We start from the raw sequence: 25,356 nt of genomic DNA, 5'->3' as shown, positions 1-25,356 counted from the left end.
CCTCTACCCCAGCCTAAAATACTGCTATTTATAAACTGCTTGGAAAACTGGTATCCCAACAGCCTCATAGGTTTTATAAACAAATGTGTCTGTCTAACCTGATACTGAATTTGTAACATTTTTCAACCAAGAGGAGTAAACAAGATGATGCAGAAGGCCATTACTTCCAGATTCAGGCAGAATGGAGAGGAGTGTTATTGACAGATGAAAAATTGCTCCTATTTTTGCCAGCAAAATTAAGAACTCTGCTGGAACAAAATGAAAACTCCTTCCAATTTCCATTAAAACATTTTTTTTTCCTCAAATAACAGACCTCAGGTTCATTTTAGAGAAACCATCCTCAGGGCCAATTAAGATATGGTTTATCAGGACAAACACTCTTGGTTTTTTCTATTTTCAGTTCAGGAACAGAAAAAATTGTTCAAATATGTCCTATATTACATCCTGGGGGACTGAACTCTATGCTGAAATAAAATGAGGGTAAATAACCAGGCTGCAGAACAACAGCTTTAGGGCTGGCTTACACAGGACAGTGTAGTAACATATATGAGCAATGAATTGTCTTGGACTTATTTATCCACATTAGCATGACATTTTCCCAGACTAACACAATCATGGTTCTGATACTCAATAAATTATCTGGGGTATCTCAGCAATCATGACTGCATCCACATGGACACATCTTCTGATGTTATGTGTATAAACACACTGATTCACCAGTTTCAGCCATCACTGGACAGCCTGCATAGGCAAATCAGGCAGAAGCTAAGAGGGAAGGCAAAATAAATCCAGTACGAACTTGCTCTATGCACCTGTGGAAATGCCGTGATTGCAAGTGAGATACGCTGCAAGTAACAGTTTTATCTGTCTAGACTAAAGGTTTAGATTGGCTTGCAGTCAACCGCTTCAAATAAGGCGAATCTCCAGGACAGGAAAATGAAAAAAGAGAGGAAAAACAGCATACAAAACCTTCTTTAAAGATACGGCGTATCTTCATGGAATCACAGAATGGTTGGGGTTGGAAGGGATCTCTGGAGGTCTTCTGGTCCAACCCCCCTGCTCACGCAGGGCAATCCAGAGCTGGTGGCCTGGACAGTGCCCAGGCAGCTTCTGAATAATCCCAAGGATGGAGACTCCACAGCCTCCCTGGGCAACCCGTGCCCGTGCTTGCTCACCCTCACAGTGAAAAAGTGTTTCCTGATGTTCAGAGGGAACCTCCTGTGACTCAGTTTGTGTCCATTGCCTCTGGCCCTGTCACCGGCCACCACTGGAAAGAGCCTGGCCCCGTATTCTGTACACCCTTCCTTCAATGTATTTATATACATTGCTGAGATCTGCCCTGAGCCTTCTCTTATCCAGGCTGAGCATCTGTAGCTCTCCCAGCCTTTTCTCGTAAGAGAGGTGCTCCAGTCCTTCATCATCTTCATAGTCCTTTGCTGGACTCTCTCCAGTGGCTCCAGATCTCTCTTGTACCGGGGAGCCCTAAAAGACACTTCCTGAAAGACACTTTTTCCGAAAGACACTTTTCTCAAAAGACACATTCTTGGTCTGAAAGTAGTAGATTTCTGTAAATTCAAAACAGCAGAGTGAAGATTTACTTGACATGATTATTACAATTAACCTTCTCACCCAAAGATATTAAGCTTTGTTTTAATTTTTGTTTTAAGGGGTCAGTACTACTATTAGGCCCACAAGAAAACCACCACAGTCTCTAAACAACAAAAATTTTGATGCATACCGGAGACAGAATTATACATATCTTTTTCACACAATTTATAGCTGTCTTCTAGAAAAGGCTTGAAAATGACTAAAAAGGAAAGTTTATTAAATTGTTTACTGCTCAAATACATTCTGAAGCAAAAATAAATGCCTTGCCAGCTGGTGTTCCTGTGCTCTCTGCAAAGAAGCAGTGTTCGACACTTATCTCATAGGACCCAAAATTCTTCTTTCTGCCTTTTTTTCCCCCTTGTGCTGTCAGGTTTTTTCCTAACATTTCCTCTTTAAAAAAAGTGAGATCAATAAATAAATTCTTGATATAGCTGTTTGCATAATGTCATGAACATTGCAGGAGAGCACAAAGTGATCCTTAACCTATCCCTCACTGCCCGGGGCAGCTCGGGCCAGGAGCAATGCCACAAGAGGGAACAGACCATTGCAGGTGCTGCTTGCAGCCCCAGTTGTGTCCCGGACCTGAAGCCCCAGGTACCCCCCCTCTTTAAAAGAGAAACTTCCCTAACCCTTTAAAAACTGCAGTTTCTGAAGACTGAAAGAAGAAGGGAGGGAAATAGGAGAAAAAAGCATATGCTAGAGTCCTCTTCTCTATTGGGAAGGAAGTAACTTCATAAAGGATTGTTAAAACCAACATTTTAATGAAACCAAAGACAGGATATCAACTTTTAAACTACTCCTCTGCACAAATTTTTCCAGTCTATGTTGGGGAAAAATAACAGCAAGAACATATTAATCTTGTTCTGGCTTACTAGTAAGTTATTTATAATACACTTCAAAATTTTGGAAGGTTATATTATGGAGTCAGAGTTGTATTGTCTATTGTTTTACAACCAGGTGCAGGAAACTCAAGTAGAGCCAACACGCTTACTGAAAAAAACCCAAACAAACCCAAACAAACCACAGCCAGAAACCTCTGGATTGAAGAACTTGCTTTCTGTAGTTTTCTCACGTATTTTAGCAAATGTAGGTATCCCATAAATTAATATATACCAAGCATAAATAGAGACACCTTCTCATTTTCCTTACATTTGTTCTTCTATAAATGCCAGTGTCTATCTGAGGCTCATCTGTGAAGGGAAGCTCCAAACTTACCTTAAAACTGTTCTATCTTGCTAGCTGATTTCATATTAAAGACATATAATTTAAAGTGGTTTTGATAGGGAATGGCAAACTTTTTGCAATAGTCTGGTGTCTGTACTTCAAAGTAGAGACGAGAAGTCTTGCTTTTCTGAACAGACAAGTAACAGAAAATGATGTGGGCTATTCTGTTTTCTTACTCAGTTCTTGCTGTTCTTGCAGACCAGAAATCGAGTTACCTATTGAAGAATCTCATCTCACTAGGGAGGGTATTCCCCAGGTCTTAAGGAGATGGAGAAACCCAAGTAGCAACCCAACACTATGAACAAGAAAGGAGTCTGTATTTAATCTAGATTAAATACTACTGACTTCAACAGATGCCAAATATGATACCTTTTTCCAGCAGCAGACTGTGTTGAACAACCACAATGTAATTATTAGACAGCTGCCAATTCTGAACGGGATGCTTTTCTGATCTTGTGCAGTAACAGACAAAAATTTGCTTAGCTTTAGCTTTAGGTCAGGTAGTCCAACACAAAGCCTGTGTCTGGGGAAGTTACATTTATGTACCACTTATCTGTTCTTCCCTTCAGAAAATTCATTACCCAGTTTTCCTTCCTGTTTAACCTTAACCTCGACTTCCAAAAAAGTTTCAAATTCTGCTTACACAGTGTTCTTTATAATTAGACCCAAATTGTTCAAGACGTTCAATTATAACATTTTCTGCTGTAGCATCTAAAAATGCTGGATATTAATAAAAGCTTTAATCATCCTGAAAAAATACTATGCTATCACAATTCTATTCCATGTTTTAAATCCCTCTGAGCAGAAAGAAATATAAAGACCGATACATTAATTATTACTGTGCATATAGCCATCATTCCATGAATTTTAAAAGTTGGGTTACAACAGTCTTACAGTGTTTAGAACACACCTGTCAGTTAAGTTTTCATCTATGGTGTTGGATACAGTAAAGCTTACTTTATAATAGACTATATTATCATGTATTAATTCAAAACTTAAATACTCTATATTAATTTATGGTAATATGACTTATTGTACATATATATTATAAAATACTAACACATTATATTAAGTATGTGCATATGAGAGTTCACATATGTATATATATGCACATGAAACACGCAAAAGATGTGTTCGGATCCCTGGAAGTCTTTGATGGGCTATGTACAAAACATTACAGTGCAGACCCTTAGACTATCCAGTTCAAGTGCTTAAGTACTAGTCTAACAGAAACATACTGCAACACAAATATACCAATTATCACAAAAAGCTAAAACAACCTACCAAACCGCTGGCTGTTGCTAACAGAGCTTGTAAGACATGCTAAGTGTCCCAAACCATTTTTACTCTCCTGAAGCTTCTTCCATATTAATATACATTTTCAACCTAATATAGGCATTGAGGGAGTTTGTTGTCTTTACACTTTAAGTACACATTGTCTTGTTTTTCCTTTCTCAATTGTCTCAAATCTTCCTCCTTTATTTCCGCTGTTTTCTAGCAGGCCAGCCTCCCATTCTCATTTTCCACATTTTACATATTTCCTTCTTCGGTCATTCACTGGCACTCGTCAACAAAATTTACCCACTAACCTGCCTGCTGATGTTGACATTTTCCAGGAATTTGTGCGTCAGCATACAAGGAACTTAAATAAAATGAAAAAAAATGCAGGTTTCCTGGAAGATGCTAAATTAGAAGTCCCTTATGCAAAATCTCTTCAGTTATACAAAGACTGGGCACCCAGTGTAATGTCCTGCCAGATAAACTCAAGCACTGCCCTTTGCTCTTTCACATCAAGTGACTTTTTCCATCATCAGCTTCTGCTTCCATAGTCCTGGGTTTGGGAGTTTTCTATGGTGCTGCTGGTATTTGAGAGGATGTTTTGGTTTGGTAAGCAGCTCTGACGGATAAATGGAGTAATGGATCACTGTATGCTGGAGAGTCCTCTTAATAGGGAATTCTTGCTCCCTGGCTTTTTAAATTTGCTTCAGGAGCTGCTGGGCTTTTTCCCCTTTTATTTTCCTTCTGTATAGTTTTATTTATGGCTGGCTCTGATCATTAACAAATGTGAATGGCAGCAACTCTTCAAGACCCAGCTATGTTTTCTTGCTTTTCAACATGCCTCTTTGTAATTTTTCTCCAACCTAAATATTTTAGGTTGGAAAAAACTGTTTGCATGATGGTTTCCCCAAAGAGACACTTCCAAACCTACACCAGGAAGTTTCTTATTTAACATTTGCTCTTTATTTCAGTTCTAAGAGAAGAAGGTGGTAGATCTTGTGCAACTGGACAATCATTGGTGGAAGATGGGTAGGTGGTCACAGGTCCAGAAGACTGAAGGTCACTTTCTCAGGCAATCAAGAACAAGAACACAACACCCAATCTGAAGATGACCAGTACTTTTGAAAACAGTTTGAAAACATGCATGATCCCAATGAAAACAAGGACTGCAATGACCAAACTTGACAGAATTTTATTTCCAGCAAAGAACTTTACATCCCAACTGGCACTGTTGCACTCACTCTATAGATCATCATCACACCTCCAATATGAAAAAGTTTTTACTGCTGCATGATGAACACATCACAATTTACCAATTTAGGTCATTCAGATACTATTATGTCACTACAGGCTTCAAAATCCTAACCAGAAAGTTTTTATCCTGTCTGTTTAGCTCAGAAAACATACAGCCTTAAAAACTAACCTTTTCTACAAGGTCGTATCATATGTCACCTTTTCCTTTAACAAATGCTTAGCTGACCAGAATATTTTACTTTTTAAAAACACAATAAAGAATTAAGATATAAGTCCAACCTGAGGACTCAACAAAGCAATAAAACATGAGGACTCAGACACACCAGATCCAATAGTAATTTGGGGGCATTTCACATGGAAGGCTCTTGGGGAGAAGATTAGTTTCACAATAACCACCATCCTTTTTTGCAAAAGCATACATTGGGTTTTTTCCAGTACACTTGTACAAAAGTAAAGTTTTGTTCTAAAATAAGTGTAAATTTGGCCTTGTTACAGTCAGTAATGAAAAAAACGCAGAAGAAAATGTAACCTGTAAATACTGAAGTGCAGCTACACTAGCAAGAGGTGAAAGATGACACTTTTCTCAGGCAGCAAAACTAGTCTGTGCAAGGTCGACTTAGAAAAAAATACCATGCCATATCTCCTTGTAATCAGCTGAAGGAGGCAGAACTAAAGAGAGAAGTGAAATCCAAACAACATAGACGCAATGGAGTTTTCCAGGAAAACAACAAAGGAAGAAATCGATTGTGCTCATTTTATTGAAAATCGTTAAGAAGAATTCAAAGAAACCAATTCCCAGGGTTTTTTTCTGGACTGAATGACTAAAACCTACTGAACCTATAACATGAAGGCATGTTATAGGAAGTACAAATCCAGTTCTTCATGAGCAATGGAGAGGACCTAAATCCAATTGCATACAAAATCAAAAAATTTTACATATAGAAATTAGTTTTATGAAAACACTTTGGAGAGCAACATCTATTATTTCAGCAGAATTAGGAAAGCAGGTCCAAAATCTGCTTTTGAAAATCCATGTGACTTTATTCAACAGTGGATTTTAATAATTAATAGTTTGACATTAATAAATATTTTATAGCAAATATTATATCACATATAATACATGTTAGCATTAAGTATTAACGTTAATAAATATTAACTTAATTTTAATTAAAATTAGTTTGTTTATTTATAGTAGTATTTAGTTTATCTTGATTGTGTTGTCCTTTTGCGTAAATGAACTTCATCACACACTCTAAAATTATTTGGGGGTTTTTTCCTCTCTTTTCCTCACATGCCCTTTTCAACTTAGCAGTTTAATTAATATCTATTTCTAAGAAAAAGTGCCATCCTGGAGAATTTAACTAAACATGCTGAATGAACCCCATTTCTGAGAAGACCGACAACAACACATAAATCTTCAGCTGAGCTTCATTTCCCGGAGTACAAATCCCTCCTTCGGTTGGCTGTAACATTTGACTTATCACTGGGAACATACAAAGTTTATATTATGTTTTGTGGAAAAAATCTGTAGAACTCAGCTCAAGTTAATACAGACTAAATGACCTTCTCCAAAAATACTTCTTAAGCTTCCAGAAAACAGCTCTTCATGATAAAGTGGGTATTTTTTAAGCAGAGTTCTAGCTCTATAGAGCTCTTCAGTAAACACAGCCCCTTCCAGCACACTGTGTAGACTACCTCTTACTGGGGACATAATATAAATAAGTTTAAATAGTATAAATACATTTATAAAGAAGATATAAATCTTTTTAAGCTGGAACTGCTCATCAGACAGTGGCACACTCATGCAAAGCAACCCTGTGATCTGACACGGGTCTATAAAATCCAGACTTTGACCCTGAACTGGTTCCTGAAAACTCCTCCTACAGCAGCCAGGGGGGATGATTTCAAAGAACAGGAGAGTGGGAAGGGAAGGGAGAAGGGAGCCAAACTGACAGGTCATTTTTTTCATTAAACTTCCCATGGCTCAAAACCTGGCGTACAACACAGGGCAGGATAAAAATCCAGCAGATACAGCGCTGAGTACTTCTTTGTTCATTTCATTGTAATATATTTTGCCACAAAGAACAGAAGCAATACTGTTAGACTGGAATATGTCATCAAACTTGATTCTTTTATCTGAAACCAAAGTCTAAATGACTCCTTTTATCTGCCTTGATGGTTCGTTGTCCCTCTCCAAGTGCCTGAATGAAAGCGAGGAAGCTCAAAGCTGTCAAATTTCCAGATGTCAGTGGACATCGCAACACCCATACTTTGAACAGAAGGAAGTGGACTGATTTGGCTAAAAGAATTTTAGGAGGCAAAACATCAAAAGATGGAAGGAAGCAAGAAGAAGGAGGGGAGACCGCTGGCTAGTTCCAGCCTTGGCACTGATTGAAACAAAGGGAGATGAAGCCGGATCTAATGAGGCCCTTTCACTGTTTTCCTCAGCAATGCACCACTGAAACTGTAGGTATGACTCAGTGAGAGGAAAGCAATTTACTGAGCTTAGTACTTCTCCTTACAAGCATGAATTCAACTCCTCACAACTGGTACCACTGTACTATTTGGTTTCAACATGTTTATTTTCAGCTTTATTTTCAGCTTTTCACTTTATTTATTTTGAGTTGTCAGTGTATCTGTTCACTAAGAGTATCATTATCCTACAATTGGCAATGCCTTACAGCCTTCTCTCCCAACCTGGAATTTACTGAACCTTATCCAATATACAGATTTGCTGTGACAGGTATTAACTACATCAATAAACATTTTAAAAGAGTCCCCCTTTATGCTACCAGGTATCAATTTCACTACTCTCAATGTTCACCCTTTTTAGTGGCCTCCCTGGATGCATTCCACCCATTTAGTTTTCAACTTCTTTTGAAATTAAAATGGAAAGTAGTAACCCCTTGTATTATATTTGATGAAGTAACTGAAGACATGAAGCAACTTATACTACAAACACAAATACTGTTAAAGCACAGCTTCCTCCACATTCATGCTATTTAACCCTTCCCACCACCAATGGTGGCAATAATCTCTACCTTATCTTTTTCCTCTTCTTCAGGCCCATCAGCAAGGTCGACAGAGCTGCAGCTAAACCGGAGCCGTGCACACGCTTCCAGGTCCCTGGTATTTAATTTACCAGTCAAACATAGGTATGAAATATACTCATTGCTTAAAACACTTTAATTTTTTTCTTTTCTTTCTTAATTTATGAATATTCTCTATATTTAGTACTTATGAAAGTAACAGACAAGATGAATAATTAGATATCCAGCAGGACTAAATCAGCAAAGCTCCTCTGGACTCATTTCATAATGCCTATCATTTCAGTGTGAAGTTCTTCCCATGCAGTCCTATCAAAGGGCCCCAAACAACTCCAGTTATAGATCTTTTTAATCACTGCCTAATTTAGGAGTGAAAAGAATGATGCCATGAAAGAAAGAATTATCCACCCTTTTAAAAAACAGTAAAAGCAATTCACCAGTAACCTGAGTTGAGACACCATATATGAGGAATTGGGACCCTAATCCTGTACCACTGAATTTCCCAATTGCTTTTACTGTTTTTTAAAAGGGTAGATGATTGCTGGTGGTTTTCTTCATGAAAACACAGCAAGTACAATCAGGTGGTCTAAATACCCTGCATGTGAATAAACAAGAATCTGCAGTGCTCCACCTGGAGCAACATCCTTGCTACTAACACGCACATGCAGTGTGGCTGATTGCAAGCCCTGCAGTGTGAATCCCACGGCTGACTGTTAGGTTTTACCTACATGATTCCTGCAGAAATAGTAGGAACCAAAAATCCCAGGGAGTTATAATAAACTGACTTCAAGACAACCAGCAGGAAGGGCGGCTGGAAACGTGCGCATGCAGTGAGTTTCAGATGGTGATAGCTACACAAGACAGGGCAAAGTCTTTGGGAAATCCAGCAGCTTTTTCTTCCCACAACCTGCCACACCTCCCGCTTTCTTCCCAGAGACTGACTCGTCAGGCAGCCTCACTCTGCCTACCACAAGTTATCCATCTTCCAGTCTCTCTACCAAATCTCACCCAATCTCTTTGCTCACAAACTAGCATTATCCCTGTTTCTCCATCCTTTGCAGACACACCTAAAAGGCTCAGCTGCTTTTTCTAAGGATTGTCACTGCTTTAGTATACTAGTCAGTGGAGTATTTTGTGGAAGTCTCAAGTCTTTTAAGGTCAGCTAAAGGAACCTCCTCCAGGCCATGTGCGCTATAAACATGTAACAAATGAAAAGCTCTGTCAGAGTACAGTTACTCCTATAAGCAGTGGAAATACTGTGTAAAACTGCAGTGTAAGGCGAGGGCTTCACACCCATGAAACACTACACATTTTATCCATGCCTACTTTCAATACGCTATGGCTGCCAAGGGCCAGCAGGCCCAGCAAGCAGCCTGTGAAGGAATCGAACGGAGGCTATGAAGTCAAGACGTTGCTTTGATTCCTGTTTTAAGAAAATATTGACAAGATTCATAGGCCAGTGGTAGGATTCAGAGAGCAGGGCTGATGCTTTCAGGAGGCCAAGTGATTCAATCACATGGAAAAGAAATACCTCTGCAACTGAAAGGATTAGATGCTTGCTCCTATTTATATCCAAGTACCTCTAAACGACCATCTTCTATCCCAGCCTGCTACTGAAGAAGGAAAAAAAAACCCTAACACTATGCTACAATCTTCAAACACTTGTGTATTTATAGCTGTTCTCATTTCAGTTAAATTTCACAGTGTTCATGGTCAGCAAGCTCTCCCTCACAAGACTGTACTTCACCACAGAGTGATGCACCGTTGGTGTGGAAATATTATGCCATGTGGAATATAAGGGGTTTTTTAAAGATCAACAGTTTAGGAATGCAAGTTATGTGGGATCATCACCTATACCTGTCCATCTGTAACACTTAAAACCCTAGTTTCCAACACACAGTGCCCGTGCCTTCCCCTTGTTTGCCCCGGAGTCATGTTTTATCACTATGAATCATGCATAGATGCAGCTTCACGCACAACAGGAGGCAAAAAACCTGAAGTATTTTTCGGGTTTTTTTTTACATAGGATAAGCAGATCACCAAGAAAATCCCAAGAGCTGCACTTCTTTTTCAAATTCATGTGATGAACACCGATTTTTGAACCTCAAAAAGCTGTTTCACATCTGCAGATTTCTAGCAGTTGGTGGCCCCACTCCGTAATCAGATTTTCTCTGGAAAATAATCTCCAGAGTTGTTTCTTTTCCCCCACTGACTGACAATTAATTAGAAGAGAGGTGTGTGTCTGTCTGTCTGTCTGTGTGTATGAATAATGGAATGAGACACAGCTGGTAAAACTAGCAAAGCATAAATGTAATGTCTTGACCACTTGTCGCTATTACAAAATCCTATGGCATTTTTCCCTTGTGTATTAGTCTTGCAATGGGGATAATTACATTCTGTCTACTTAAATCCTTAGTTTAAATAACTACTATGGTCACGTATAGAAAGATATTTTTGTGTCTAGCTCATACTTAAGTGACTGAACTGCCACTGAAATCAGGGACAAAAGTACCTTTTGAACATGGCTTATATATGACATAATTAAAGAAAATAATTTCTATAAACAGCCTGCGCAGTCTGTAGTTTAGTAAGATAAATTTTCTATTTAGCTAAAAAATATATGTTTCCTACAATAACCAGTTATCCACCTAGATGGAATATGCCATAAAGTCTATTATTGCTCTTCTTAAGTCAGAGACCATCACTGTCACAAAAAAACACACTCTGCAAGCAAGGTCTTGACAGTGAAATAATACTTCAGCTTCTTGAGAGGCCAAAAATTAGAAATATAAAAAAAAAGTATCTAACTGAAATGGTTCAAACAAGTGGTTAAGTTCAGTTAGCCCTGCAGAATGGAAAAAGGAATAATAATATCATCATCTAATCCAGTTCAGTATATTGCAAAGTACTGCAAAATTTTCTATCTGCGGATGCAATTCAAAGATCTCTGAAATCCATTTTTTTTGTGCATAAACATTTTGTACACAGTTATTAGCTTGACAAATGATGTCTTTATAGAATCCATATTAGAATGTGTCGCCAAATATGTAACTGAAGGGTTCCAGGCAATATGGAGAAACAGTTGTGCTCATGTAGAAATCAGGCTTTCCAACAGAGATCTCTAAAGCCCCATTTGTACTTGAAAGACATGTCTCTTTTATCACTTTATTTTTTGCTAGACAACAAATATCTCATCTGTATTCTGCAAAATACACCTTCCAACTGTGGGAGGAAAAACAATGTTTTAGCATTCTGTGGGGAGGGAAGATAAGGAGGGGGAGAAGGGGAGAGGGGAAAGAGGGATTATTTCCCCAGTTACCTGGAAGATGAGAAGCACTCTTCTAATCGCAAGTTTTTTCATATGGATAAAAAATGAAGTTGTTTCAGGAAAGCATGAGAAACATTTTACAAATGCAGAAACTGGATCAGAGAAAAGTAATCTCTGCATTTATGTTCTGGCAGCAAATTTGGAGTTGGTCTTTCTGATCTACAGATGTGCCTTTTACCTGGAATAAAGCACACTATAGAGTAGTAGATAATTTATAAAGCCAGTGTGGCAACACTAAGTGTATTGTCTGTATTGTCTGTTACTGCCTGTTCCTATATTGTTGGGCAGGGCTGAAATGTATCACAGATCTGGACTTCACAAAAGAAAAAAAGACTGTTCTAGAATATCAGAGAATCACAGAATGGTTTGAGCTGGAAGCAATATTAAAGATCACCTAGTTCCAACCTCCCTGCCATGGGCAGGGACACCTTCCACTAGACCAGGTTGCTCAAAGCCCCGACCAACCTGGCCTTGAACACTGCCAGGGAGGGGGCATCCACAGCTTCTCTGGGCAACCTGTTCCAGTGTCTCACCACCCTCACAGGAAAGAATTTCTACCTTGTATCTAATTTAAATCTACCTTCTTTCAGTTTAAAGCTGTTATCCCTTGCCCTATCACTACACTCCCTGTACACGTGTGTACATACATGCATGTATTTTTAGGATGTATACCAATTGGAAATACTTTGTATTGAAATTCTTAGAGGTAATACAGTAAATTATGTACTTTAGATAAATTGCAATAGTTTTCCTAAGGAGCCGTTCATCATAGAGGTAGTAATACCACATACTTCCCCCCGCTACGGCAGTTCAGAAACGACTGCTCTTTGCTGACTCTTCACTGATGGAGGTACAGTGAGAATCATCAAGGGGGTAGTTTAAAGTTGAGATGGCACACACTGGGTTCATTAGCATGACAGGAAGCAAAATAGATGAGTTGAGTTTCCTCTCCAGTGTTAACCCAATGCTGTCCTTTCAAGGGTACAAAAAGCTGATGGCCCTATACTTACAGTTATCTACACCAAGAAAATAATTTTTTGTAACGAGGAAGTTCTAGAGACCTCACTTTCAAAACAACTTTAATTGAAGCATGTTACTTATGGCACTGCGTAGAGATTAAGGCAAGTGTGAAAACCAGAGGTAGGACTGCACTCAAGCAATCGCACAAACACCAATGTTATTCAACATTCCAGCTGCTAATTAGCAGACGGATGGTATCTGAGTAATAGCTGGCTGGTGCATATATGACCACACATCTGTTTCCCACCTCTCTGCATCACTCTGCATGTTCACAGCCTACACACATTTCCCTCTGAGAGTCCTAATTAATGGATAGCGTGTGTTGCAATAAGCAAAGAAACTGTTATCACCTCCTGCAAGAAGAGAAGATCTACAAATGTCGTCCACTACTGCTGAACATTTATGTATGGAGTTCAGTACATTATGTTTAAGGAGCAGACATTTCTGAAGGTCTGGTTTATTAACTACATGAGGCTAACAGACAGAAGGGCTGTAGGAAGCTTCAAAGAATCAAACACCAATCCATACTGCAACACATTTAATTCCAAACTTTGCTTGTTTAAACCAGCTTCCTCTGTGATTCCGAGTACACGTTTCCCCTCAGCGTGCTGTGCTGCACTAGGGATGTGCTCAGCAGCCCTCCCCGGGCTAGAGGGCACAGGCACAGGCTGGCAGAGATACCACAGTTTTCACTTGTTGAGCAACTCAACTAGCTTTGCTAGTTAACCATCTTCTATGAAAAACAGATACACAAGACAGTCCAGATTTCTGCTTTATAAGATATGACGGAAGTCTGTTACATGCAATATCAGTAATTACTTAAGTCAGGGAAACTTTGATCATAAGGACTTTGATCATGGTCACACACAAACACTATTCCAAGCCACTTACTATGGACTTCAGTTTCACACCACACATGGGAACCTGTGTGCTGTCCTCCTGGATGAGGATGTTCAGTTCTCTAAGAGACTGAGAAAACATCCTATCAACCCGATCTTACAGTTAGAAATAAGTTTAATGACTGAAACCTCAGCCTTACACATTTCCTAACTACTCCTCTCTGGATAGATTGCACACAAGTGGACTCAGTGTTCAGAGGCTTCCTTTCTTTAAATATTGCTAAATTCTTGCCTCAACGACACTACACCGTAATGAGGTATACAGCCTAAAGACAGGACGCATGAAAAAATTTCTTTATCAGCTTTGAATCGTACTGAGCAATCTTCTAATCTTACAACACAGTCTAAGTTCCTGATCCACCCTCTGTTCAACACTCGTAGTTCTGTGTACCTTTTTATTTCCCCACTCTTTACCTAGATTCAAAAGTAAAAAATTCCAAACTTTTTGGTGTCTATTCATATCAAAGTCTGTTCACAACTTCTTTCAGCTGTTTTCCTGTGTTTTCTACATCCACAGCGTGTTTCTGTGCTGTAGCAACACTTGAACACTGCATTCTAGATAAAGGCAAAATGTTGATTTATGTAACAGCATCGTAACATTTCACATCCTATTTTTATTGATTCGAAGTATTTTATCTGACCACAACTATATTCTCTAAAGAGGTCTTCATTCAGCCCTTCATAGTGATGCTTTGGTCCTTTTCCTTAAATTACACCATTAATTAGGATCCAATAAACTGTATTAATAGCACATACTTTGCCCTCCAGTATGAATTACTTTGCATTAATCAAGATTGAATTTCACCCATCATTCTGTTGACTGCTGACCTCATTTGATTAAATCCTTCTGATATTCCTCCTCAGACTTCACTAACACACAACCAAATATCATTACATTCACCATTTTTTAAGATATTCTGCTCCGACTGTGGAATTATAGTCAACTGATGAAACTCACTCCTGTTCTTCTGTCTCTAGTCACATTTTAATGCAAAATTACTTTTTATGTACCTACTTAGAAACTATTTATCATATCCATTTCCTTGCTCTTAGATGTTGACATACAAGTGAAAAATATAAATTTATTAATATTGGATAGTATGTGCTAATGTTAATATACAACATAAAGCACATGCTTTCTAAACTTTTTTTTTAATTCTGTCAGCTTATCATTGTATTTTTTCCAGTATAATACCCATTTTTCTGAGGTTATTACACCTTAACATCTTTTTGCATGTTTTTTTCAACCATGTAAAAATTTCACCTTCTTCTATTCCTTCTGCAAAGTAGATGAAGATCATTATCTCTATTTTATAAATAAAGAAAGTAAGGAAGAAAACCAATAATGTTTCCATCAGGATTGCACAGGAAGTCTGTGGCAGAGATGTCAAGCAATCTTGGAATAGTTGGCGAGACCTATTCACTGATCACCGAGTCTTCCATTCCTTGTATCATTTCAGTCCTTTAGTTTTCTAACATCAGTGGAATTTATTTTCCCCATTATCTAATAGGCTTGTCAAATGGGGATGTGATTTGAAACCTGTGTTATATAGCACAGTAAATGCATTTGCCAGCCCCAAATGCAGCCAGTTGACTGATCATCTACATTGTAATAGCCTATCAAAAGTGACAGGTATTCACAGTGAGAGCTGCAGCTTATTACAAACAAAAGCCACATGCACCTTTCATCCTGGTAATTAAAACAAACAAGCCAGTACCTTTGTCAGGGAGGAAAAAAAAACCAGCAGGCTTGCAACATAATGATTCCTGACAATGTCTAGCAAATCTTTTGACTGGCACGAAGAGTAATTTCTTCAGGAATATCTGAATCTGCTGGAAAGAAGTCAAGATCGTTTCTTATTGAAAGAGCTGAAAGGTTCTGCAAGATAGCAATATCATTCTTGGCATTAGCTGCAAAGCATAGAACATGAAGAAGAGACTGAAAATGTGAAACACCATGAATTGAGTGGCCAGGCTGAGGGACTGGAGTGGAATACAGGCCACTGTGACTGTTCTCCAGGGGACTACTGACTCTCCTCTGCAAAACACAGGGAGATGACCACGTCAGACTGTGGCTCTACAGTTTCTCAAAGCAGATGGTTTATGCTAGCCAGATGAGCTAGGTTTCGAAACGAACAACAGTAAAACTATCTGACATTAGTAGGAGATATAGAGCATGAATTATCCAAGAACTGAGATACCAACCTCCACCACCATATACAGGGGTGCACCCATTCTCACAGAACCCCCCATTTGAATAAAGACAACCCTAGCCCAACCATCCTTAGTCATACCCATTTGTTTATACACGCTTACATTTGTTATCTTAGACCACAAAAAAGAACATTCTAAATCTTGGTAAAATATCAAAGAAAGGAAAATTGTTTTGGAGGGTTGTGCTGCCAAGAACACAATAATATCACCATCAGCCCCCACACATTTGTTATTGCATTCAGTACAAGTGCCTGATGAACATCTGCACTGTAAAAATTCAGCCCATTAGCTCCTTCAGCTTGTTAGCATATTTTAATACTGTGATCACAGCTTTCTATTTCTATCAAGGTGCTACTAGGTGCCAGACTCAGTATTCACACAGTGCGTCATTATTATCTCTACAGCCCCCAGGTCCTTAATCTGTCTTACTTTTATGAAGCTATTACACAGCAATACTGAAGCAGAAGGAAAGAAGAAGGAGAAATCTGAGAAGGAAAGAGGAAGCTACCGGTGTAGCAATACTGCTGGAAAGATAAGTAGAGCTGTGATCTTATCATGTATGGTTGGACTAATGCTGTGTTACACACATCTCTAGCCTCTTAGACTGTATTGTTAAGTTAGAGAAAAGTAATCTATCACATACAAAAGGCAATTAATTTAACAACTCGCTCTCCTGATCTGTTTTCCTTTAGCTCCTACAGCGGCTCAGTATAAACAGTTTGTCAACTGCCTCATTTATGGTCTAAATACAAGGTGAAAAAAATATTTTAGCCTTGATTTTAACCCTAAACATGTAATTAAGAGAGTGGGTATTTTTAAACAAAGATAGAAATCCCAATTTATGTTTTCATAGGAGCTGAGGTACAGATCTTTGTATGTTGCTGATATTTTTCTTAATGCTTACCAGTCTGTATTCACTCCTTAGGTTTGCACACAGCATGTAAATAAAACAAAAATAAGTGCAAGCCTGATGTAATATACACACACATACTCCCACAGTATATGATGCCTGTGTGCTACACAGTCACAGGTGACAACTGTGTCTTCTACATGCAGTAGGCTTTGTGCGTGCATTTGGTTTTTTTAAACATCCAAGCCAAATTTAGGCCTACTTTCATCACAAGATGAACTTGATTCACTATTGAATATAAAGCTGTCACACGGTCCACAAATCCTGACCAAAAAAATCCCAACACCACTCAGAAAAAACAGTAAACTTAGAGAAATTAAAAATATCTGTTCCTCACAAAATAAGTGAAAAGACCCGGGCAAATAATCTTTCAGGTTCACATGAATTCAGCACTTTAAAGCTTGTGTCCTACATTCAAAATGCCTTAACATGAAAAGTAGGTGCCGAATATAGAAGAAACCAACGTGCCCACACATCTACTGGTTAGCGAAGGGTTGATGGATCTTCTCTCATTCTTACACTTATGAAATGAGACTTCTCTTTACCTCAGTTCCTGCCCTTTTTAAATGTCAAATTCTCTCTGGAGGACAGAAATCCTGTGCTCCTCATGCAGAGCAGTGCAGCATTCCTCCAAGGAATTGGTTTTATGGGGAAAAGCACAACTATTTTATCTGATTTGCTTATACTTTTTCACTTAGCATCTGCAACTGGCCAGTGCCAGATTCAGTACTGGGCTAGCTGGGCCTATGACCTGACCCAGGACAGCTGTTTCTGTGAATTCATTTAACTAGCTAACATTATTCCAATAAAGCCCCATGTCTTAAGCCAAACTGGACTTTGTTATTGAAATGTTATAGTACATTCTACTAGCATGGGTTCATTTGGAAAGCCTACGAATGGCCATGAGCGACCCCGTTTGATGCTTAATTTTTCCGTTTCATTTCTCTGTACCAAAAAGTGACAAATGATGAGATTTTCAAAATGGGAGAGAAGGCCAAAAGCAACAGTTAGCTCTTAATTCCCAAACTCTCCTGTATTCAGGAAGTCTTTAAGCATATGATTTAGTGAAGCAAGGACTAAGTCATTTAATAATACTACCATTTCATGGAAACCATAAACCAGTCAAGGATAAACCACCACTGAATGGAGCCACTTGTACTGCCCCTCTGCTTTGTGTCAGCATAAGAGTTTGCACAGTTGAGCTGAGAGCAGAAACAAAGACATGACACGAGCCAAAACAAAGTGGAAGTTTCTCAGTGTTCATCAGAACCGGGCCGGGTCTCCAACCCAACTCCTGTGTGGCCACACACACATTTGCAGAGGGACAAGCGAGGGAGCAACCACAAGGGGCAACACTGGTTTACGCTGGTTTCAAACACTTGCAAAACCGTGGAGAAAATAAGATTTCCCAGATTTTCCAGTCTGAGAAAAATAGCTGCACACTAATGGCCAAAGCAACATGCTTTAGTTAAACACTACATGATATGGAAAAACATAATTTCACACACAATACAGACCATAGAGATCACTGAAAAGCATGGATTCCTTTGAGCACAAACATGATACTATACGTTAAGCTACATAGAAACTTCAGTCAGAAAATTTTCAGTGTGCATTTATTCACACCAGAACATACAAGCAAACTCCCAAATAACTTTCATTTCAGCTGTTACTTTAAAACAGGAGAAGATGAGCCTGCTTAAGAAAAATTAAGGTGGTTCATTTCATCGGGGAGATGAAGAGTTTCTGGAGATAAAGGGTCAGATATTCATCTGCAGAAAGAAAAGCAATCAAACATCAGAGTCTGCAGCATTCTTAGAGAAGGAAGGTCATCTAGTTTGACTCTACGTCCCATTTTTGTGAGGAGTTTTTTTAAATTAATTTTTTATTTTAAAAAAAAGCTGCCTCAAAGCACGTTCTCTGAAACACTTTAAACCATATGAAAATATAAGTAATCTTCATACTACCTAAGCACCTGAACAACTTCCAATGCCGTACAGAAGAAATAGTTTGTGACTGCTCCTCTAGGCTTGTATCAGCCAAGTGCAAATAAAGCACAAATGCAGTGCTCCTAATGAGCATTTACCAGCAATAACCAATGTGAATTGAATGAATGACAGGGAGAGCAGTGGCTTTAAAATTCATACAGGATGATTTCAGAACTACATCTAAAACTTGCAGAGATTTAGCCAGGCAGCTCATAGTGCACTGTACAGTGTCACCCCTGCAAATGAAAATGTAGAGAGGAAAGGACAGCAACGAACAATGCTTACTAATGTAGACTGAAAATAAAATCAACAAAAGTTGCTCAATTTCACTCTATATGATTTCTGATGTCACGTTTGAGCACCTACTAGTTGTACATGAAATAATGTCTGAAAATAATTGTGCCACAGTTTATTCTCTTTGTCTCTGCAGGGGGAGAATTGTGCCTGTGGTATGATACTGTGCTGTGGGTTTTATACTTTAGTTTTAGGCCTGCATTGATGAAATATTTTTGCTACCATGAACTTCTGGTGGAGAAAACAGTTTGAAAAAGGGTACACTCAGAGTCAGCGGGAGGCTGTTTCCCTGCCTTACAACGGTTCACAAGGAGCTCCTGTCTCTTGCAGAGCCAAGCATGTCTGTAAGATAGAAAGTCATATCATGACTGGCACTACTGCTCTGAAATTTCCATCCTGAAGTTTAGGCACTCTCTCTGATACATAAAAATCAGTCTTTCAGTGAAGATTTTAATACACTGTATACTTTGAGCACTTCAAATTCTCTTTCGCATCTGTAACAAATCAGTAGCAGAAAAAGGAAACGGGAGAAAGCAAAAGCATTACGAGGCATAATCGTCCTAAACTGTAATGTTTAGTACTAGATGAAGTTTCCTAAAAGGTAACAGGAATTGAAAGGGGGGTGAATGAAATGTGTATGAAGAACACAAACAGTTCTAACAAATGTTGTTTCTAGATCTTGATTAAAGGTGATACAACTGACTTAACATACTTTGCGAATGAATAATATAGCATTTCAGAGCTACTGAAATTCCCACATTTTCATCTGCAGGGCACTGTGAGATTTTATTTCTTTTCTCATTAACTGTAAAAATATGATTAACGTTCAGCTGGAAACTTTGTGAAATGGAAATCCCTTACCAGGAGCCTAGTTCAGCCCTGTTTGTAAGCAGATGCAAATACCTGAAGTTGTAGCTGCGCATTTCATGGTTGTTACTGGCCACGTACATGTGTGTCTGGCTTGTCCGAGTTGCTAATACTGTAAGGCTCCAGATGAAGAATGGGTAAAGTCTAGCATTACTGAATTCCACTGCAGTTTTATTACACAATTCATGGGACCAGCATTCTACCTCATTTGTTAAACACCATGAAATACAGTATTTTAAAAAATACATACAAAATATTAAAGGAAAACACAAAATTCACCTTAATGTTTTTCTTCTTTTTTTTCAAATTTGCAAGAATATTAATTGCTAACATTCCATGGTGTGCTTCAAAAATATGCAAAGATTAAATGATTTCAAAACAAAGCTCAGAACCTGCTTATAGCACTTTAAGAAACAAGACTGCACTACAGGCTAAAAACCAACTAGATTTTCTAAATAAAAACATCCATCCAGTATTTATATATACACAGAAATACAATCCAGAATGCTATGGCTTATTCTATAATACAAAACCCAGAGAATCTGTTGCTTTTTAAATAAGTTAGCATATGTATCAAATTAAGTTTTTGTTATAACTCCACCAGGTAAAAAAAATTTATTGCTCCATCTACAACAGAAATTTTTATTTCCTTATCATTAATTGTGCTTAGTGACAGAGAAAGGACAAGTAACAGCATGAGAGATCACTAAATCACACAAGATCTGCCCTAGGCTACAGGTCTCACTTGGCTAACACAGCTTCTCCTTTCCAAAGTGTAGGCAGCCTCATGTAACCCCATCTTAACAACCAGGGACACACAGAGCCCCAGGTAGGGAGATGAATCCTTCTGAACAAGTGGGCCAAATCAAGGAAAAGTAAGCAAGTAAATAAGCATTTAAGTGTATAGTATGACTGAACCAATCAATAAATACAGGTGACTGAGCAGTTTTATGCATGCGCTTTATGGCCAGATGATGGCTCTCCCAATCCACCCCCTCCCGAGATCTATACTCCCAGCTAAATCACCCCGTAGTCCCTGGTCAGATGCAGCTGAAATCAATAGCGTCATAACACCATCCCTCTCTTTCCCCCCTAAAGCCCCGTAATAGCCAAGTTTCAGCTGAGATCAGTATTGACCAGCTCCCAGCACCAGCGGGGCCTCTGCTCCTGCGCGGCGGGGCAGGATCAGCCCGGATGGCTGATTAGAGGGGAGCACGTCCTGACTTTCCCCAGTCACTTAAGCCGGCGTCTCATTGCTTGTCCTTAGAGACCACAGCTCCACTCAGGCAGAGAGCGTCTAGACAGTATTCATGATCCATCTGTCTGGCACAGCCAGGCTGATGACAAACTCTATTAGACCCGAAACAATTTTTTTTTTTTTTTTTTCGCTCTTCCCTCCTCCCATCTCCCTTTTCCTCCGAGAAGCAGTAATCTGACACTGAAAATTACTATCATTGTTGCAATGCTCAAAATAGCAGCGCCAGACTTTCATTAACATCAACGCTAGACTGCTAAATATTTAAAGAAATGGATAAATTTCACCTGAAGTGGGACAGCCCGGCACACATGAAAGCAGAAGCACAATCAAAATGTAAATCTAAGCGGTTGTTTTTATCTGTGCAAATTCGGTGTCACAGTCAGAGGGGGATGCCAAAGGTCTCTTTAAACAAAATATTTTCCTTTGATTGAGCTTTTTGTTTTTAAAACAGAATCATTCTCCAACCCCCTGCAGATCCCTACAAGGCTCAGAGCTGACAGAAGTAGGTGGGGGTGGTGAAAGGGAGAACTATATATTTGATTTGTTTGGGGTTTTTTTACCTTGCAGAAGAAAATTAACTCCTACAGCAAACTCTTCTATGCCAAAACAGCCATGACACATCACCTCCATCAATGCTGACAACTTGAAATTTGATGTAGACATAATTTTCACATGACAAGAGGAGTTTGTTCTCCCTTATTTTAGTCATCTTCAAATTCTCATGCATGTCAATATTTGTGTTTCATATGCCCAGGAACACATACAGATCACAGTACAGATAACTAACTACCTGTACTGTTTTCCACCAAACAATGAAAGAACTAAAATCCCCACGCCACTGCAACCCTTCTCAATTAGACATGACTTGGATACTGCAGTCTGCAAACAGACAACAGACGACGCTTCCCATTTCAAAATCTAATTTACTTGTAGCAGGACAAGGCAGGCTGATCATTTGTTGTGAAACAAAGGGAAATGCTCGAACAAATGAACTGTGTCCTGCTAGAAGCAGGCACATTGTTTCAATTCCTTGGAGTCCAAATTTTGCAGGTCACGTGGAGCAGCAAGCTGCTGCCAAGGCCAAGTCTGCAATGTTTAAAATCCTACTCTTCATCTCAGTTTTCCTATCATGGCTTTGCCCCGTTAAATACACCCTCGACCTCCAAGTAGTGCTAAAAGAACAGTCATCTCCATTATCTCAATCAGTAAGTCTTTACAGTTGATGAAAATAAAAACAGTAAGTAGACCTACCAAAAGTTGACATGGGCTACTTTGCACAAGGCTACCTGTGGGGAAACGTGCCCTGGAGTGTCCTCACTGAGGAGGGGGAGTTACGCTTCAACATGCATCACCAAACCTGTGTTAAAAATTCCAAAGTAAACCAAGCAAGCTGTTACCTTAAGATGTTCGGCTTAAATGCCTTAGCACATATTTTGACCAACTTGTTGGACTGTAGCTTGTGTTGTCTAAAATCAGACTCTAACACACCTTGGATGGAACTGGTGCCGATTTTCTCTGGCTGCCCTTCAATTTCTCTGTGCTATACAGACTAAATTGCCCATGTTGCAGCATAAGGAAATCCTACCCAGAAGTCAGCAGCGGAAAAATTAATGAAATCAAAGGGCTGCAGAAATACACATTTTGTTTAACTTTGCCCACATGAGACATTTTATTGAGTTCAGTAGAAACACTTAAAAGATTGAGTTAACAGCCCTCGCACTAGAGCCAGATAAGAAGAGCAAGGAGAGAGGAACACCAGGCCTGGGAGATTTAAACTCCTCTAACACAATGAGATAGCATCTGGTATAATCATGAGATCCAGGGAGCAGGTCACCCACAAAAAATATCTTTCTATACCACTGCTCATGCAACTTAACTAAACTAAACAATAAGCTCCAATGAGACATTCTGAATTTGGCTGCTGGCAAGAACACAAATGAGAAATGCTTCAGTGGCCGGGAAATAGGGGCTACCGCTAACATGGCACATACTGCTTACATAAATTAAAGCCGAACTTCCATATGAAAATTTATTTATTTAGATATCGTTTGGGGGCAGTCTATGTATTACTGTGAAATGAAATTAATATTGTTTCCATCACATGAGGATAGAAGGTTTGAATACAGTATGAGAAAGGGATTCTTTGAATAAACAGCAAAGGGGAAGGAATACCACAGTAGTGCCAACATGCTCTAGGTAAAGACAAGAGCAGTCCCAGGGAGAAAGAGGCCACACTGCTCAGACATAGACCAGCACACACTTATGCGGGGCTTCTTTCAGCAGTTTTGTCCCCATTCAAGAACTGTGCACAAGCAAGAAGATACAAGAACAGAGCCGATCTGTAACACTGACCAGAAAGGAATTCCTCCTTTAAAATTCCTCAAGGAATCTTTTTAAACACTCATTTTCTTCTCATTGAACTGTATTACTGTCTTGTCACGAATTAGAGGCCAATGAATGTATGTACTTCTGTGTTGGAAGGTAGCCTCGTCCCCTGTGACATTTCAAGTGCATGTACTCTGGTGTACTCTGGTAGGGATACCCATTAAAATCATTGAGCAAAAGCATGCACAAGTTTCTTAATTCAACATGTCATCCCTCCAAGGCCTGGGGACCTCACTTCAACAAGTATTCTAGAAACATTTTTTCAAGGCTGGAATAAGCCAACACAACCGTCACGTCAATAATAATGCTCTTTCCTATTACCAACTGGCACTGATTTCTACCATGTAGCAGCCTGTTTAATAGCCAGAACATGATAAATATCACTAATTCTCCTTTGTTTTAAATACTGTTTATGGTTGTATTATTTTTCCATCTGGCTTCGATCTTTTTTCTCTTTGTTTCACCATTAGCACCCTGTTTCACTGGGTTTTGGTTTTTTATTTAAAACAGAAGTCTCTTTATTTACCAGCATTTGTCACACAGTCCCTATTGCGATGAAAAAGTACAGTCACTATCAATATCCCCAAACGTAACAAAGAATGAACCGCTCTCTCTGCCAGAAGGTAAGGAAAAAGTAAAACACTTCTGAATGCTCCTAGCAATAAATCAAATATTTCCTCTACAAACTCCTCATTTGCAATGTTGTTACAAAACAAATAGCAATATAGTTCTTGAAGCAAATATAGTTCTTGAAGGACTTAGTAACACTGTTTACCTAATTATTCCTCTTCACTCAGCACTGGGGAGGTCTGAAGTAGCAGGACTATTGGACACCATATTTTAGAAGGAGTCAGAGAAAATAAACAAATAAACAATTAAAGATTTAAGGAAAACACAATTCATGTAAAGGAACTTGGGTTTCGGTCCGGGATTTTTTTAAACCCTCACAGAGGGTAACTGACAGATGGGTGGTAACAGTCCTCACGTCTGTCAAAAGCTAATTTGCGAAGGAAGCAAACTATTTTTCTCCAGCTCCACTGAAAAGTAGGAGAAATGCTGCCATCTTGACGTGCACGACTTTCCAGAGACAGGATCATGAAACACACCAACCAAAGTTCCTGTGCAAGCAGTAGGAAACCTGCCGCTGAAGGTTTTTTACAGACACGTTTTGTCAGGTTTGGTCCAGATAAACTTTACGCTTCTGGCAGCAAGGGGGATAAGCAGCCAGCTGACCCGCACCACCCCCTTTCAGGCATGCCTCTCTCTTCATGTTCATGACCTACTGCAATGCTGGAGGGGACAGATGTGACTTAAGGGAAGTCCAGGAAGTTTGCAGATCCTGGATCAAGCAAGAAACAATTTCTACAGTATAAAGCCTTTTGAGGAGAAGGCCAGCACACTGCTGTGATTACTGCACAATTGCCACTAGCACAGAGGGTACTGAAAAACCACCGGTGCCCCAGCTATCAGACCTCAAGCTGAAGGAGGTTTTGGGGGTTCTACCAAGGAGCTCCACCTGGGAACTCGCAGGGTGCCACCGTCGCACTACAGCCATGCAGGGCCACCACCTGCGATGCCCCAACTGCTGCTTGTCACCAGAATCCTTCCCTCCATCTGCTACCACAGTGGTTTTCATGGCTCCTTTTGAACAAATGGTTGTGCTGCCTTGGTTTAAGAGAAGAGCTGTACAGTATCCCAGTCAAAAAAATTCCTCTATTTGAAGTTTAAAGATACGCTTACAAGTTTTGCATGCACAATAATAAGGCATAACTTTTTCACAAC

The 25,356-nt window shown here is 39.2% G+C and overlaps 1 protein-coding gene and 1 long non-coding RNA gene across 5 annotated transcripts in view; one reads left to right on the top strand and one right to left on the bottom strand.

The window, feature by feature from the left end:
• Positions 1-25,356, bottom strand: part of LDLRAD4 (low density lipoprotein receptor class A domain containing 4) — a 294,715-nt gene that overhangs the window by 128,679 nt on the left and 140,680 nt on the right. The gene's annotated exons all lie outside the window — the stretch shown is intronic.
• On the top strand, positions 4,648-6,537 carry LOC141933251 (uncharacterized). Its single transcript, XR_012626049.1, has 2 exons — positions 4,648-4,719; positions 5,082-6,537. It is a non-coding gene; the product is annotated as an uncharacterized LOC141933251 (long non-coding RNA).

This window comes from Strix aluco, chromosome 1 (assembly GCF_031877795.1).
Source record: "Strix aluco isolate bStrAlu1 chromosome 1, bStrAlu1.hap1, whole genome shotgun sequence".
Taxonomy (NCBI): Eukaryota; Metazoa; Chordata; class Aves; order Strigiformes; family Strigidae; genus Strix; species Strix aluco.
Note: the sequence above shows the minus strand (reverse complement) of the source record. Positions and strands in the feature narration are given on the sequence as shown.